We start from the raw sequence: 17883 nt of genomic DNA, 5'->3' as shown, positions 1-17883 counted from the left end.
AGTGCAACAGACCCAGGCTTTGGGCCTGAAAACCTGACTCAAATCTTGGGGATGCTAGTACAACACTGAGCAGAAAAGTCCCTGGACGTTAGCATACCATGTGGTGGGACCATCCAGGGGTTAATTGGTCTAAAAACTCAATGGGACACAACGGATGGTTATCTGAGAGGTTGTGATGGTTCCTAGGAGTCATTTTGTTGATGTGGAAGGTCTATATGGTGTGTTTCCGTCGGTTCCACTTCATTAAAGTGACTTATGAGGTCAAATCATATCATAGTAGCCTCTCCTCACATGTTTACCTCGGTTTTCCAGTTAGTTGGGTAGATGTGGGAGGAAGGTTCTACAAAGTGGTATCAAAGTATGGTTCACCCCTCAGACTGAATGGGCAGTGTGTTGGTCATGCATTCATGCTGGTTGTATATGTGTTCCTTATGCTTCTAGTCCATGTGCTTGTTGCATTTGCATGGTGTTGATCATGATTGTATTGATGTTGCCATGTGAAGGTTGATGATGTTGTTGTTGGGATGCTTTAGTCATGAATGCATGTCAGTTGTGTATGCTTTTGTTATGCATGTCATTTTACATATGTTATTATGCATGCATTGTCATGGTTGTAGTTATTCATGTATAGTAGGTCAAACATGAATTGTGAGGTCATTGAATACAATTAGGTCATGATGATGATATTGGTATGTTATGATGCTCATGTCTTGGCTGAGATAGAGCAGGAGATGGATATCATTAAAGTGAAGTTGCAACAATGGACTTCAGGGTAAGAGTAGATCGTCATACAATTTTGTATGGTGGGCATGCAGGTATATGGTTAATGGTTGTTATAATAATTAGGGTTACTTATATACTTGTCATTTTATTGTTGTTATGGTTACATGTATGATAAATGCTAGTTGATTAGTGTAGTCATATGCACATGTGTCATATAGTAATGAATGATAGTAACATGTTGTATGCATTATGGTCATATGCATGATCATTATGTTCGTTACATTGAAGATCTAGATGTTACATGTATCATGCTAACCTATATTGGTCTATACAAATGATTGTGTTTATGGTACTCAGGTATGAGTTGAATTATTTGTGACATTGTGTTGTACTAATTTATATTGATCGTACATATGTGGTTGTTATGCATGAATGACAAATGTTTATGATCTTATGATGTGAACATGTTAGTCAGTTATTGTTATGGATATCATTATCTTAGTTGTGTTTGAGTTGATGTGTTGTGAAGTTATATAGTTCTAACTATATTGATTCTGCAGACAAGATAGCATTCCCTGATATACATTAAGGTATGAGCTTGCTTATGTCTTCAACTTTGTTCTTGAATGTTTGATTATGTCATATATTTGGTGTTTGAGTGTTGGTGTATATTATGTCATCAATCTGTTGTTGAATGATTGATTAATTGTATGATATGAGTATGTGTCTATAAGATTGCATGAAGAAATGATCTTGTTTTAAGATGGTTGTACTAATACATATGTATTGAGATAATTGATATAGGTTTTAACACTGTACAGAAATTACCTGCATACGAATTCTAAAACACAGAAAATAAATAATGCGAGAGCTGAAACACGTATACACAGAGATTTTCCCCTGGATCACAAAACGAGGACTACCAGCTTGATTTCTCATTATGTTTCTTTCAATGTTATAATACATATTTATACATGCCAAAGCATCCAATACCATGGACTAAAAACCATCGCGTCCAATACCATGGACCGAAAACCATCGCGTCCAAAAAACATGTGCGAAAATCATGCACAAAACCATAGGTGGGTCCACCCAACCTAACGTAGGGTCCAAAACCAAAATTTTCTGGGGTGCTTCCTCGAAACCCATAAAGTGGGGTTATGGGTGCCCTTTAACCCCCCTGTTAACTACGTGGAAAGAATATAACACAACCCAACATTCTCCCACTTGTTGTTTTCTTTCCACAGGGGGCCACAAGAGAGCTTAGTCATTTTTCCAGCCCTGAAATGCCCATTGTCTCTCTACACCAAGAGAACTTCTCAGAGCTCACAGATTTTGTTAATGCATCTGCAGTATTCTTCAAAGTGTCCACCTTTACCAGCAACACCTTTTTTTCTTCTATCATATCCCTCACAAAGTGATACTGAACATCAATGTGCTTTGTCTTTGAATGAAATGGGGGGTTCTTTGCCAAGAAAATTGCACTTTGGCTGTCATAGTCTATCCTTATATATTCCTGTACTAACCCCATACTTGAACACAATCTCTGCAACCAAACTACTTCCTTAATTGCATGAGTGGTTGCCATGTATTCTGCCTCTGTAGTTGATAGTGCCACTACAGATTGTTTCTTACTCATCCAACTGACTGCGCCTCCAAATAGGTTAAACACATACCCACTTGTAGATATTCTCTAATCCAGATCTCCAACCCAGTCTGCATCAACAAAGCCATGAATATCTAACACTCTGTCCAATCTTGGTCTTCCTTGGTAGCATAAACCATAATCATTAGTTCCACACAAATACCTGAAAACCCGCTTCACTATTGTCCAGTGCTCCTTCCCTGGTTCTGACATAAACCTGCTCAATAATCCCACTGCATGTGCAATGTCTAGTCTAGTTCAGACCATTGCATACATCAGGCTACCAACTGCACTTGCATATGGGACACGGGACATGTTCTCTTCCTCTTCTTGTGTCTTGGGATGTTGTTCAATAGATAACCTCACACCTACAGGAATAGGAACCTTCACTGATTTACTATCCTGCATATTAAACCTCTGCAAAATTGTCTCAACATAATTACTCTGGTTTCACCAGAGCTTCCTCTTTGCCTGATCTCTTTTAACTTCCATGCCCAAAATATAGTTTGCAGCACCAAGATCTTTCGTGTCGAATTTGGAGGACAATTGGGTCTTTAAATCCTGGATAACTTCTTTGTCATTTCCAACCAACAACATATCATCCACATACAAGACCAGATAAATAACACAATCACCAATTAATTTAAAATACACACAATGATCTGCTTTGCTTCTAGTGAAGCCAAGTCCCCGTATAAATGTATCAAATTTCTGATACCACATCCTTGGTGACTGTTTTAACCCATATAGAGACTTCTTTAACTTACATACGAGTTCTTTCTTACCCTTCACCGCAAAGCCTTCAGGTTGCTTCATGTAGATCTCCTCTTCCAGATCCCCATGAAGAAATGTTGTCTTCACATCCACCTGTTCTACCTCAAAATCAAAAGCAACATCAACAGAAAAAAGTAATATAATAGAAGTTACCTTGGCAATAGGAGAAAAAATATCACCAAAATCAATTCCCAGCACCTGGGAATAACCTTTTTCTACCAACCGAGCTTTGTATTTCTCCACTTTTCCTTCTGCATTTGTCTTCTTTTTGAACACCCATTTGTTGCCAATGGGTTTCCTTCTAGCCGACAACTCCACCAGATCCCAAGCCTCATTTTTGTGCAAAGATGCCATTTCATCAAGCATGGCCTCTTTCCAGAGTTTTCCATCTTCTGAATCCACTGCTTCCTTCACAGTTCTGGGATCATCATCAGTAATAGACAAAGCAAAATTTTAATAGAAAGCAGATGGAAAATACCTTTCTGGATTCCTTCTTTCTCGAACTTATCTTCTCACAGCCAAAGTTTGTGGCTCTTCATCTTCTGATTCCTCCTCTGATGTAGAGTCTGATTCTTCCTCCTTTAGCTCAAACTCTATCTTCTCAGGTTCCTTTGGTTGGACTTCATGTTTAATAACATCTTTCACCTCTCTGAACACCACATCTCGACTGTACACAACCTTCCTTGTTACTGGGTTCCAAAGTTTATAACCCTTTAAACCATCCTTATACCCAATAAAGATGCACTTTTCAGATTTACTATCCAACTTGGTTCATTTCTGCTTTGGAACATGTACATATGCATCACATCCAAATACCCTTAGATGTGAAAGAGAGGGTTTCTTACCAGTCCATACATGATGTGGAGTCTTATCCTCCAACGCTGATGAAGGTGACTTGTTGACCAGGTAACATGCAGTATGCACCGCCTCTGCCCAGAATTCCTATCCTAACCCGGCACCACTGAGCATGCTTCTTGCCCTTTCCATCAACATCTTGTTCATTCTTTCTGCAACTCCATTTTGATAAGGTGTATATGGAGTAGTCTTATGTCGTGCTATACCACACTTATTGCATAATTCTTCAAATTCCTTACTGCAAAACTCTCCACCATTATCTGTCCTCAGCACCTTTATCTTCTTCTCTGTCTGGTTTTTCACTAGAGCCTTAAATTATTTAAACCTATCAAAGACTTCAGATTTATTCTTAAGGAAATATATCCATGTATTCCTTGAGAAGTCATCTATAAATGATACATAATACACAGACTTACCCAGTGATGGAACCTTCAAAGGTCCAAACACATCACTGTGCACAAGCTCTAATATATGTTTCGCCCTCTTACCACCAGAGGGGAAACTCACCCGATTCTGCTTCCCATATACACAATTTTCACAGAAATCAAAATCCAGAGAGCTATTACTCATACCTTCTACCATACCTTTACCTTGAAGTATTCGAAGGCCCTTCTCTCCAATAGGTCCAAGCCTTTGATGCCACAACATGGTATTTTCTCCAGAGACCACTAGATTTTCTCCTCCACTTTCAGGAACCACGGAACTGTTGCACCCATCAACAACAGTGCTACCTTGCAGATTGTACAGAGTTCCAATCTGAACTCCCCGCATCAATACCAGTGCTCCTCGAACCATTTTGCAGGTATCCTTCTCGAACACTATTTTTACACCTACATCATCCAGCTTACTAATAGAAATCAGATTTCTGGCTAATTCAAGAATATGCAGAACACCCAGAAGTGTTCTAACCCTTCCACCTTACAGCTTCAACTTTACTTTTCCACGACCAATGACTCTAGCCTTTCTGTCATCCCCAAAAAAGACATCACCACCATCATATTTCTCATACTCGCAGAACCAATCTCTATGGGGAGTGAAGTGAAAGGATGCACCTAAGTCAATCAACCATGCCTCATGATCTACATGTGTACTTGAAGAAGCCAAGTACACATCCCCACCTTCATCTGAGGTGGTTTTCGCCTCTGTAGAAGGAGCCTCGTCAGATCCATTTCCTTTGTCAGGAGCTTTAGATTTACAATCCCTTTTGAAGTGGCCTTCCTTTCCGCATTTCCAGCACACCACCTTTATAGGTTTTCCTGGAGATTTAGATCTCCCACTCGATGACTTATTTTTGTTTCTGTTCTAGGACTGTCCTCGTACAAACAAGGCATCACCATTTTGGCTCTCCATATTTTCTTGTCTCATCTCCTCGGTCAGCAAGGCTGAGACTATTTCATCAAACTGCAAGGTAGTTGCACTGCTACCTATTGCAATAACCAAACTATCCCACGAATCTGGTAGAGAACACAACAAATTGATGCACTTATGTTCATCTGAAATTTTAATATCAACAGATGCTAACTAACTTACCACAGTATTAAATGCATTCAGATGCTCTGTCACTGAGTCTCCATCTTTCATCCTCATGTTATATAGCTTTTTCTGTAGGAACAGTTTATTCACCAGAGACTTAGATTGGTACAAAGTCCCTAACTTGTCCCATAAAGCCTTTGTTGTAGCTTCCCTTGATACATTCAGCAATACTGAATCTGAGACACACAATCGTATTGTGCTCTTTGCCTTCCGATACAACTTCTTCCATTCTTCATCAGACACTCTCATTGGTTTAGTACTTAGATCTACCACGATCCACTGATCTTTATCCACCAACAAATCCTCCATCTTGAGTTTCCACAACTCAAAACTTTGACCATTAAATTTCTTGATCTCTATCTTTCCACTGCTCGCCATCTTCTTTCACCACCAGAATCAATCTCGCAAATCTCCCACTGAACAAGGTTTACCACAGGCCCGAGTGAAACCCCTCAGCAACAAAGGCATCCCCTTGAAGCCAAATCAGCTCTGATACCAAATGTAGGTTTTAACCCCATACAAAAATTACCTGCATACAAATTCTAAAACACATAAAATAAATAATGTAAGAGCAGAACACATAAAACACATATACACAGAGATTTTCCCCTGGATCCCAAAACCGGGACTACCAGCTTTATTTTTCATTATGTTCCTTTCAATGTTATAATACATATTTATACATGCCAAAGCATCCAATACCATGGACCAAAAACCATCGCGTCCAGTACCATGGACCGAAAACCATCGTGTCCAAAAAACATGTGCAGAAATTATACACAAAACCATAGGTGGGTCTGCCCAACCTAACATAGGGTCCAAAACCAAATTTTCCGGGGCACTGCCCCGGACCCCATAATGTGGGGTCATAGGTGGCCCTTAAACTCCCTATTAACTATGTGGAAAGAATATAACACAACCCAACAATTGATATGTAATTGGGTGTAAGTAGGTGGTAGTTGTAGAATTATGTATTATGAATGATGAATGTGAGTTAATTGTTGAGTGTGACATGGTTGTTAGACTTGGTAAATGTTGATTTCAAATTAATATACATTATGTCTCGATATTTGGAACGTGAGACTAACATGTGTGAGAAGTTGCAGGGAAACATGCTTGGTATTAGCTTGACAAGGTAATCCTTGATGTGTTTATATAACTAATAGTTTGGTGATGTGATAGTGCATAGTAATACTCAATTGAAAAAAGGAAAAGGTAAAATAAAGGAATTAGGTGAAAATTCTTTTGGCTATGTTTGGAAACTGCAATTCCAAATGAATGAATGCTCTGCATACAAGAAGTTTTCTTAACCTTGAATTTGTCTGACATTATGAGAATAGGTGTTATATTCATAAATATGTATTTGACAGGTATAATAGCTGGTTCTAGTTATGGCTGGATTCTTCAAAGGATTGGAGTCCCTTGAGAGATGGCCTAGATGTGTTCAGTTTCAAGCAACATGTTTGGTACAACATGTTAAGGTAACAGGTGTATTTTTATGTTTACTTATGCACTGACAATTATGTGTTTATGGAAATATGATGCAGGGGATTGCATGGCAAAGAAATTGCCATGAAATTCCGAAGAAGGATTAGGTTTAGCTTTCCTTTGGAAGCATTGTGAACTATGGGGATTGATTTATGGTGTTTGTGGCTAGTCTTGTGCTCTTGGTATTTTTTGATTTGTTTGAGCTTTATTTATGGGTTTTTCTTACTTCTCATGCAAGGCCTTGCCACTTTGTTTGTGATGCCGTATTTCTATTAGTTTTCATGGTTTTCTCTTGTTTTCTTCTTGTTCTTTAATTTTTATGTTTTGATTATTGGGAATTAGTTGGGAAAGAGGAAAGCTAATGGAGCTTGGGAGAAGCTAAATGAAAACCATCAGGTAATATGAAACTCATATGAATCTCAGTGCATGAGTAAAGGGAAGTTCAAGGAAATAATATGACACGCAATTGGATTGGTTTGGTCCATTGGGATATTGAACAGTGGCAAGACAGCCTTGAGAAAGGTAGCAAGAAAGGTAAAGTAAATGGGCTTAATGTAATAGATGCCTTGGTTATCTTGGGAACCGTTGTTCTCAATGTTGTGCATGGTGTGCATAGATAAAGGGAGTTCTCTTAACCTTGACATTACACTATCTGGTAATTATACTATGATCATGATTATGCTGATGTTTGTATATGTATACATGTATGTATGTATGTATGTATGTAAATCGTGTCTGACAGGGTCATCATGGATCATGGTTGCTTAATGTTAATGTTTATATGTATATATATGTGTATGTATGTCATTGTCTGATAGGATCATATTTTTTTATGCTAATGTTTATGTATATTTATTTATGTATTTATGTCACTATACAACAGGGTTGTCAGCGATCATTCTTGTGGAGGAATGATTACTTATGTAGGTGAATGACATGAACAAGTTTCGGGTTCATAGGGTGCTATGTATATGTTGTATATACAGTGTTATGTACATATGTTGTTGTGTGCATGTTGTACATGTGGTGTTATGTAAATATGGTGTTGTTTGCATGATTGTACAAGTGGTGATGTGAGCATGTGGTTTCGTGTACATGTTGTATATATGGTGTTGTGTGCATGTGGTGTTGTGTACATGTCATGCATATGGTGTTGTATACATGTGGTGTCTTGTACATGTCATGCATGTGGTGTTGTGTATGTCTAGCATTGTGTACATGTTGTACAGGTGGTACAATGTACATGTGGCGTCGTGTACACACTGTGTAGGTAATGTCATATAGATGTGATGTTGTGCACACAATGTAGAGATGGTGCTTTGTATAGGTGGTACTATGTACATGATATACATATGTTATTGGTGTACGTGTGGTATTGTGTGCATGTCATACATGTTGTATTACGGGCATGCGGTACTATGTATGTGCATCGTGTGGTCACGGTATAGTGAAATATGTATTCGTTGTGTTGTACTCTATGTATGTATATGCATTGTGTTGTACATTAGGTGTAGGTGTATGTATTGTGTCATGTTGTATAATGGATCTAGGGGTACGTATTTTTTTGTGTTGTACACCGGGTTTAGGTGTATGTGTGGTATGCCAGGTGTAGGTGCACCTATTGCATGGTGTTGTATATTGTGTGTGAATGTATGCGTGGTATGCCCACTATGTGTATGTGCACATGGTCGAGGAGAAGGCACTAGGTGTTTGTCCGGTGTGGCAAGCAATCCGAAGTGTCTATGGAATAAGGACAAAGGTAGAAGCTAAGGATTGATTAAAGGATAGGTATCCATATTTTATTTCAGTTTTATTATACATGTGATTTATGATTATTTCATGCAATTCATGATTTAATTTATGATGGTTGAGTTTGAGCTAACCAAATGTGATATATTTATCCATGATGATTTGATCAAATAGTTAGTTTGACTTGTTGTGACAGGAAGTAAACATGATTGCAAGTGTACCTTATTGATGAACTACCAATGAGGTACGATGTGAAGTTTTTTAAATTTATTTTGAATCTAGTGGAAGTTGTGTGCTTGGTACACGAAGCAAGAAAATGCTTGGTTGGGTGGTCGAAACTAACGACAAGCATTAGCAACAACAACAAAAGGAATTGGAACAGGCAACAGTACGCTAGTAAGAATTCAGGAGCAGGGCCATTGTGGGACACTGGTGCCCAATAGTGTCCATTGATTTCCATGAGCAGGATATGACTGGTATGATGGTTTTAAGGTAGGAATATGCCTTGGTTTTTGGACCTTCTGATACAAGGAAACCTTGCAAAGGGATGTACTAATTAAGATGGGGGTGCCAGCGAAACTTGGAAGGTGTGTGACTACATGGAAGGGGATGACCGAATTTCCCGAGGGACTATGTAGTAGAGAAGGGAAGGTCGGCGAATGGATTTGTTTTGGTCATTAGCATTTCCATATGGAATTAGATGCACATTAGGAGTGTGCCATGGGACAATCAGCTAGTAATTGTTTGCTAAGAGGAAAAGTGGTGCAAGATTATAGTGTTAGACATTGGATGCAGATTTGACCTTGCAGTGGATTCTAGACTTCCTGGGAAGGAAGTGAATCTTGGTATTACTTTGAGGGTGGAGGTGTGAGCCCTTAAATTCCCTTATTGTGGATGCATGCATCGTATCCTTTTATTTTCCGGTTTAGCAAATGTGAATATGTGTAATGTGTATATTATTGTAAATATTGTATCGAGCTAGATTGATGAAACCCCATAGACAATATGATTATTTGTTGAGTGAAGCAAATGTGTATGTGTGTATATGTGTTTATTATTATAAATACTATAATGAGTTGTGTTATAAAGCTCTAGTAAACAGTATGTTAGTCATGTTTTAGCAGGTGATCATTGTAAATACTACAACAAGATGTGTTATTAAGCTCCATTGGAAATATGTTTTGTTTTCAATGGTCTTGCTGGTTATAGGTGTCATTGAACACCAAGGATGGTGTTCCCTCAAGAGGGAGGGTTTTGTAACAATCTTGGTAAAAAATTCATGTAAAAAAATATAAGACCACGATCATAGGACACATATTCCAAGTTGAATGGTGGAAAAGAAATCCTAGTGGGTGTTCATTTCGGTTATTATGGCTAAAGGAAATTGGCAAAGGAAATCGCTAAGGCTTTTGGAAAGGCAAAATGGCATTTTTGGCACATTTATTTATGAAAATAATGGAAATTAAAAGAAAAGGAAGGTGAAAGGTCACAGGCTGCATGTGAGGAGGAAATTGAAGGAAAATAATGGAAAATGAAGAAAATAGAGGCCTCATTGATGAAAAGGCTTCTAGGATAAGTTGGCAAGCTTGGTCAGTTCAGTTTTGGAGATCTCTCATTATTCTCTCTCTCTCTCTCACTCTTGGAGAATTAGAGTCTCTTGGAGCACTTGTGTATTGGATCAAGAAATGAAAAGAAGGAAACATGAAGCATATATTAAGCAAGGAAGAGCAAGATCAAGGAGCTACAAGAAGATTATTTACGGGTATCGATTTGCATGTGTGTTTTCCTTGCTAGATTTGGCATGCATGGTATTGCATGTGGTTCTTTGTTTTTATGGCATGGATTTTTCAAGGTGGTACAATGTTTTCATCCTAGCCTTGCCATTTTTGGATAGCCATGGTGTGATGGGGTTCTCATGTTTTGGTAGAGATGGATTACTGGCTGGATTTTAAGCTAAGTGAGGTGGATCTCCGAAAGAAATAAAACCTGGCCTAGTGATCCCTAGATCAGACTGTGGATTGTGGTCAAGCCACTAGCCTAGCGACCCTTGAATCAAACTGTGGGTTGCAGTAAATCCATGTATTGTGTCCCTTGGTGGGCCTAGGAATCCTTGTCGGTGAATGACGGTAAAGCCTAGAGGTGGTTTCCCTTGATTAGGCCTAGGAATCCTTGATGGTGAATGATGGGATATATGGTAAATCCTAGAGTGTTGAGTCTCAGATTAGGTCCTAGGGATCCTTGGATTAGACTGTGGATTGTGGTCAAGCATGAGAGACTAGGAGACAGGAAAATTCCTCACGGTATAGGTGGAGAAATCTAGTGTCGTCCATGCTTGTTTTGGCCTAGTGATCTAGTGGAGATCATGGTAGAGCCTATTATTACTTGTTTATTGTGTTGTCCTAGTGATCTAATGTGGATTGCAGTAAAGCTTGGTTTCTATAATGAGGTTGAGGTGGTTTATCCTCAACATGCCCTAGTTAGTTCTTTCGGTCTGAGTCCCACATTCATGCTTGGAAAATGGCACAGGGGTGATTGGTTGAAGAGAGATTTAACTCATCCAACCTATGGATAGGTGAAAGGTTTTATAAAGCTCTAGTAAACGGTATGTTTGTCATGTTTTAGTAGGTGATCATTGTAAATACTACAACAAGATGTGTTATAAAGCTCCATGGGCAATATGTTTTGTTTTCAATGGTCTTGCTGATTATAGGTGTCATTGAACACTAAGGATGGTGTTCCCTCAAGGGGGAGGGTTTTGTAACAATCTTGGTAAAAAATTCATGTAAAAAAATATAAGACCACGATCATAGGACACATATTCCAAGTTGAATGGTGGGAAAGAAATCCTAGTGGGTGTTCATTTCAGTTATTATGGCTAAAGGAAATTGGCAAAGGAAATCGCTAAGGCTTTTGGAAAGGCAAAATGGCATTTTTGGCACATTTATTTATGAAAATAATGGAAATTAGAAGAAAAGGAAGGTGAAAGGTCACAGGCTGCATGTGAGGAGAAAATTGAAGGAAAATAATGGAAAATGAAGAAAATAGAGGCCTCATTGATGAAAAGGCTTCTAGGATAAGTTGGCAAGCTTGGTCAGTTCAGTTTTGGATATCTCTCATTATTCTCTCTCTCGCACACTCTTGTACAATTAGAGTCTCTTGGAGCACTTGTGTATTGGATCAAGAAATGAAAAGAAGGAAACATGAAGCATATATTAAGCAAGGAAGAGCAAGATCAAGGAGCTACAAGAAGATTATTTACGGGTATCGATTTGCATGTGTGTTTTCCTTGCTAGATTTGGCATGCATGGTATTGCATGTGGTTCTTTGTTTTTATGGCACGGATTTTTCAAGGTGGTACAATATTTTCATCCTAGCCTTGCCATTTTTGGATAGCCATGGTGCGATGGGGTTCTCATGTTTTGGTAGAGATGGATTACTGGCTGGATTTTAAGCTAAGTGAGGTGGATCTCCGAAAGAAATAAAACCTGGCCTAGTGATCCCTGGATCAGACTGTGGATTGTGGTCAAGCCACTAGCCTAGCGACCCTTGAATCAGACTATGGGTTGCAGTAAATCAATGTATTGTGTCCCTTGGTGGGCCTAGGAATCCTTGTCGGTGAATGACGGTAAAGCCTAGAGGTGGTTTCCCTTGATTAGGCCTAGGAATCCTTGATGGTGAATGATGGTATATATGGTAAATCCTAGAGTGTTGAGTCTCAGATTAGATCCTAGGTATCCTTGGATTAGACTGTGGATTGTGATAAAGCATGAGAGACTAGGAGACAGGAAAATTCCTCACGGTATAGGTCGAGAAATCTAGTGTCATCCATGCTTGTTTTGGCCTAGTGATCTAGTGGAGATCATGGTGAGCCTGTTATTACTTTTTTATTGTGTTGTCCTAGTGATCCAATGTGGATTGCAGTAAAGCTTGGTTTCTATAATGAGGTTGAGGTGGTTTATCCTCAACATGCCCTAGTTAGTTCTTTCGGTTTGAGTCCCACATTCATGCTTGGAAAATGGCATAGGGGTGATTGGTTGAAGAGAGATTTGACTCATCCAACCTATGGATAGGTGAAACGTGGTAGTCCCATATTGGGTTGGATTTTTCATTCATTAATAAGACGTTATTTCCTTGATATGTTATGTATAAATTTACTAGTTTATGTGTGGATTTTATGGCTAATGTATCCTTGAAATTTATGTTGTTATTATGTTGGTTATAAGCATGTATGATGATAGTGATGATGTATGCCTTTACTCATGTTTTGATTGGTAAATGAAGGAACAATGTATCTATGACCTAATAGATGATAATGAAACTAATGATATAAGGAATCAATCATTCTTAGTGATTCTGAGATAAGTATGAGACCTTTATGCTCAGATCTGTTGTTTACTCGTGTAGATTACATATTTGTGATATGTTTGACAAAATGCATTTCATGGTGTTGGGAATGGAATCCCCCCAAGGCATCTTTTGGGGCTCAAAGCCCAAGTTTTGACCAAATTGTGTTGTAAAGCTCCGCGAACTAAGGGTGCAGAACTATGTTAGAGTCACAGGGTTGTCCGCCCTAGTTTTGTAATGTAATTTCGGCCTACTCATGGTCTGTGAACCATGGGATCGTATAAATAGAGCGGGGAGCTAAGTGTAAAAGCGAGAGGTAATAGAGAGTAGAGAAGCAAGAGTCTAAGTGACTAAGTGTAAGGTGTGTTTTTGGGTAGCAGAGTAGGAGAAGGCTGTGCAGCTGAGTGCGCAAAGGCCTAGTAGTCTGCAGCTAAGTGCACAAAGGCCTAGTAGTCTGCAGCTGAGTGCGCGGACCCCTGCAGTTGAGTGCATAGGGTGGATTCAAGTTTGTAACCAAGGAATAAATTAATAAAGGGAAGTGTTATCATAATTCTGTGCATCTATTCTTGGGTTAATACATGCTTGATATAATTTATCAATATACTGCTATTTACTGCGCACCCCTGTATGAATGGTTTATGTTGTTAAGTGTAACTTAAAGCATGCAAGTATGCTAAGATAATCAACTAACATTGGAATATCAGTAAGGTCTTGGGTAATAACACAGAAGTGCAACATTAACCCCCTTAATAGGGTTGCGCAAAGGTAGTATCTCAGGCTGCGAGGTACGACAAAGTGCACGAAGCCACTTGCACACAGAGTTGAACCATGGACTACTGGAACTCATCAAACATCTCTAGGGTGTGGAAGCCTAGTTCTAGCACCCTCCCATACTACTTCGGGTGACACCTCAGTCTGCGCTCAGTGGACTATTTCCGAAAGGGCCAGTAGTACCGAGATTTGTTTAGCTAAATCAACTCTGAACCTGGGTCAGGCCCCAACAAGCCAACAAATGGTTCCGTTGTTGGGACGGGATCTACATAAGAGCTGTATGATGTCATATCATTGGAATTCGACAAAGAAAGGAATTGAAGACTAGTTGGACAGGAAGATTCACGAGTTCACGGTGTAGGAAAATAGCAATCTACGAGTATCAAAGGAAGAGTGGTTAGAGCACTACTTATATATGGAAATCCATGAAATTTTCTTTGCATCCTTCCCCTCTGAGCTGTACAAGTGGATCACGAAGTTAGCAGACAGTTAGGGAAGGTATAGGCTCGACAAACCTATTATGTGGACTCTAGAGTTGGTGCGCAAACTAGAAGCACTGGAAGATAAGATCGCGCACGTTGTGGACCATTGGCTCGATAAAATTATAGGAGGGTTTATCACCGAGTTCACGGTAGATACTTCAGTTAGCTATAGCGAGGCAGAATGATGCTTCCTCAAAGGACCACGAGGTAAGTACGTCAAATATTTAAACACTTGGATTAAAATGCTATTGTATGAAAAGCGGGTTATGCGAATAAATTGATGGTTGGGGCTACGCGAAGTGGGATGATATACAGAAACGAAGGTAGCGTAGAACTAGAGTTTATCCCCTTGGTTTCACCTCCGTGAGAAAGCGAGGAAGAGCTCGCGAAGGTTTCACCAAGAAGTGAGATCAGTTTGATAAGGCAACGAATTCTGCGCATACCACTTCCACCTACACCACCACTAGTTTCACCATCTTCACCCTCGTCTTTGCCCACACCACACCCGCCACCACCACAGTTTAATATGGGAAGCGTAATAAAATTGCTAGTGTTCAAAGGAGTAGGGAATGAAGATCTAGACCAATTTTGGTTTGTGGTAAAGGCTTTATGGGAAGCATAGGGAGTCACGGATGATAATATAAATAAAGCAACATTGGTTAGAGCCTTGCTGGATCACGCACTAATCTGGTACATTAAGCATTCCAATGACAATCCAAACGCATGGATCACGGATTTCCAAGCTACGCTAAACAGGGAATTTAGCAGGCCAAAATCAGAGACACAGTCGATTATCGAATTTAAGGAAATCGCGATGCTTCTAGGAAAGACCCCCTGGGAGCTTTATCAGAGACTGAAGGGTATGATTTGTGAAGCCAACATGACCTTGACGGATGGGCAAGACCGCGCATGGTTTGTAGCGTCGCTAACACCGCATCTAAGGACTGCGTTGTCACAGTAGAAGCTATTCACTCAGGCCGAGGCCTTGGAGATAGCAATTAGACTGCACGAGACCCTGATACAATATGCTAACCTGGGAGTCCAACAGATCCACACGCAGTTGAAAAACTTGTGTCTTGAGATGTAGAGTTTGAAACAAGACAGGACAGCTCGCACAAAAGCGCGCAAGGAGGTATGGTGCATAAAGTGAAAAGGCCAGGGACATGACAAGGACCATTGTCCAGTCTTTGCGAACTACCTGGCAAGAGGAAGGCCAATTTCATTAAGACCAGAGGCACAAGAAGGACTGAGTGTGGCGCCTACATTATGGTGTGCAATTTGTCAGATAGGAGGGAAGCATGCTACAGATAGCTGCCATCTATTATAGAAGTATACGCAGACGTCCCAACAGTTGTTCTGTGATTTCTGCAGGTCAATAGGCCATGATGAGCGTACTCGTAGAAGTTATGAAGTGATGATGGATCAGACTCCTACCTACAAAGTTCAGACCAAAATGCGAGCTCTCGATCAAAATGCAGGGATGGCGTGCATTGGATTTCAGGGGTACAGATGAGGTCGAGGTGGAATGGGACCAGGAAGAGGTCGCGACGAGTTGATTTGTTACAATTGCGGAGGTACAGGGCATTATTCCTGCGATTGTACAAACCTGATGATAACATCATGTTTATATTGTACCCAGTTTAATCATGAGATAGAGGATTGTCCCACGCTGATAGCAAGGTTGCGTGATAAAGGAACACTCCAACCTCCCCCAACTCCTAACCTACAAATGATGAGGTTTGAGCCATTGAGGAAGACCCGTATGTAAATATCATGCTCCGAAGTGGTATCATGATATGAGATGACAAAGGCAAGCAGCTCAAAGAGAGTGCCTGGGTTCGCAAGGCTCCAATGAAGGAACCATAATTTGGGTTCGCAAGGCTCCAATGAAGGAACCATAATTTGATTTGGAGCGCGCTAAGGAGACATTCATGGAAGCTAAGAAGAGCTTCATGGAGGCCTCCACTTCAGGTAGTAAATACAAAATGGAACCGGAGATGGACCCATCAATGCTCACAACTTTTCTGGAGACATGCATGAAGCTGCCTTGTGATAGCAAGGCTATGAAGGGGCTACAAGAACTCATCACTAGATGTGTTGGGACCATGCCAGGAGAACCATGTGTAGTCTGAAAGCTCAGGAAGCACAAAACGCGTATAGGAAGAGAGATGAGATTGACTGTGCAGATCTGGGAATATGAGATGGATCAAGTGATTTTGGATCTAGGATCGAACATGAACGTCTTGCCAAAGCAGACATGGGAGCGCATGGGCAGGCCCACATTGTAATGGTCTCTTATTCAATTGTGAATGACGAATGAGAAAATGATTCTACCTATGGGACGATTGTAGGGAATAACTGTAGATATCAAAGGTGCAAGCATGCTTTCAAATTTAGAAGTGATAGAGATTGTTGATGACAACAATCCATATCCCGCACTACTGGGAATAGATTTGGCCACTAACATGAATGGAGTGATAATTATAAAGAAGCGTAAGATGATTTTTGAGAAAAAGTCACTACGCGTCGTGGTACCTTTAGACCCTGCAAAAGGATCACGCTACATAGAGCCAATGTGCAACTATGAGAGTGACGATGATCTAGACTTTATCTACAAGATAACCGTGTAGGAGCAGGACTAGGTGAAACCAGCAATGGATGGCAAGATTTCGTGGGAGCGCAAAAGTTCCTGCACCTAAAATTCAGACGAGGAGATAGAACGATGGCAGAACCAGTTACACGAGGTAACCACGCTCAACTGTAACATGATGATAAGGTCATTGCACTGGGTGGCAATAGAGGTAAGAGATCTGCCTATGTATGATAGGTTGACAATGGTGGATGATTTCCTAAACAAATTTGAAAGAGAAGTGCCAGAATAGCATCGTTTCGATGCTCTAAAATTGGCACTGCACGCAACGCCGCAAGATGGTGGGGTACGCATCAAAGAAGTTTTGAGGATTGGCACAAATGCAGAAGGATGATGCTCATGTGGTTTGCAAAGCCTCAGATGTGGATGAAAGTCAAGTATGATGAATGAAACAACCTGCGCACCGACCTTTCCAGATGGGTACATACGTATGATGCACAGGCTACACAAGTGCACACCATCCTTGCGATAGGGAACGAGACCAACGATCAGGAGTGGGTAAGACAATGGCATGAACGACGAAGTACGATAAGACCAAGCGCGTCGAAGATTATCTGTGTGGAAGCCTTTGATAAAGTATGCGAAGTACTAAACACGGTCCACCATGTGAGACGCACTAACTGGGACCCGCGCGTACCTTCGGTTCTATGGGCTTATAAGACCATGTGCAAAACCCTGACCATGCGAGCACATTCGAAGCCAAAGTATGAAGCAGATGTTGTAATCCCTATGAAAAATGCAAAGCCTAGGCCGCGCACAGTGGCACCCATAGATACAATGGTACGCGAAGCCCGGAAAGAAGAAATCACACAGTCGCAAGAAACAGAAAACATGGACTTGAGGAAGAAATCCAATAGGCAAACCTTAGA

Source organism: Pinus tabuliformis, chromosome 6 (assembly GCF_031772625.1).
Source record: "Pinus tabuliformis cultivar Carrire ecotype Pingquan chromosome 6, CPIR1, whole genome shotgun sequence".
Classification (NCBI taxonomy): domain Eukaryota; kingdom Viridiplantae; phylum Streptophyta; class Pinopsida; order Pinales; family Pinaceae; genus Pinus; species Pinus tabuliformis.
The sequence above is the reverse complement of the archived record's forward strand: the minus strand, read 5'-3'. Positions refer to the sequence as shown.